Source organism: Falco cherrug, chromosome 1, assembly GCF_023634085.1.
Source record: "Falco cherrug isolate bFalChe1 chromosome 1, bFalChe1.pri, whole genome shotgun sequence".
NCBI lineage: Eukaryota > Metazoa > Chordata > Aves > Falconiformes > Falconidae > Falco > Falco cherrug.
In genome coordinates this window covers 93,270,386-93,272,016 of record NC_073697.1, presented here as the reverse complement: position 1 = coordinate 93,272,016, position 1,631 = coordinate 93,270,386, and positions in this window count along the sequence as shown.

Sequence of the window (1,631 nt, the reverse complement as noted above, 5' to 3'; positions counted from 1 at the left end):
GTTGGTGTTTTAGGCTCTTAAGAACTGTATTGATCTTTAACTTGGAGGAACCTCAACAAGCCTTTTAATGTGCTGTATCTGCAGGCAGTGAAATTTCACTTGCTGTTTTGTGTTGGTTTAGTGTAATGAGATCTAGCCACAGCTGCTGAGACCAAAGACACTTGAAAATCAGGATCAAGGCATCCTAAGCAAGATGACAGTAGTGTGGAAATCAGAATTGAAGGCAGCAGGATCCAAGTCCCTGGGGAGCTGCCTCCTCAATAACCACTTGTCACACTCTGTGGAGCAGAACTGCCCTGATCATCATGTTTGCTGTTGGGAAGGCTGGGAGCTAATAGTAAACAGCAGTTTGTAGTTGCTGAAAGGAGTTCTCCTGAGGGCTGTCTTTTGTTATGGAGTTGTTCCCTAGGCAGAGACACACACAAATTTTTATTTTGTAACCTGTTTGTAAGGTGCTCAGATGCCACCACAATGGCTGCTGTGCTGTGCCTAGGCAAGCTGGCATATCTGCCAACAGCTGGTGATAAAACTGTTCCAGTTGCTGTTGTCACAGAGTATTATTAGCACGTTTTTGGAGTGATGTCCCCATCATGCAGATGAACTCTCAGGTAAACAATTAGGCTTTGCTTGGTTAATCTGCTCAGAGTGCCATCCCCCCCTCCCCACACTCTGGTTTTTCTAGTACTGCAGAGGTGCCCGTGGTGGTTGTCATCTGCATGCTGCGAAAACTAGCCGTGGGTTATGTAGCGTTAGAACTACTGTTTCAGGGTAAGCCTAGTGCTGCCTTCCCACTTCTGAACGCTGCAGAAGGAGCACTTTGATAATAAGCTCTGTAGGCACGTACGGTGCTGCCTAGTTTTACGCAGAGGGCGGGGACTATGGGGCTGTGTGATTAGTGCTGCTGCCAAACACTATTGTGCTGGGGCTGTTTTCAGAAGGTGTAGAAATGGCTGTCAGTGTTATGCAAATTGGATGAAGTCCTGAGTGTTCTGAGGACTAGATGTTTCTTTGCATATCAGTACTGCCCAAACACCCTAATGACAAGGCACAGGAAAAAGGGGATTATATTTACCAACTTCCGCAAATCCACTGTCAAGGGAAATCACTTGCTAGGGTAAGTCACACTCTACTCTTCTATAGCTACTGTTCTCTGGCCTAATAGCTTCATTTACTCTCTGCCAGTCTGCTACAATGCTGTCTCCCCCTTCCCAATACTGTATTCATCTTCAGTTCTTGCTTCTAAGAAGCTGCAAATCTGTATCACCTGCTCAGCACAGCGTGAAGCGATCAGCACTGCAGACAGAGCTGGTAGTAAAGCAGGCAGTCTTAACACTGTATGAGATTATCCCAAGAAAGCTAAAGCACTTCCTTTTGAGCATCTCCGTAAGAGCACAGCTGGGACTGCGAAAGCTGTAGGTTTTTTGCTCAGAAAACACAAGCACAATGTTTTTCAAGTGTTCTTTGTGTTCTTAAATGTTTTACTCCTGACACCCATTTGCAAAGCCAACAAAGCTTCCTCTCATTAGCGCTGGCTTTAACTTGCCCCTGCCCCATCCATTGTTTATTTTCACTAATAAGGATGAATTTTTAGTGAGGCAGGAGAGATGTGGTTGCTGGGCTGCTATAGTGGG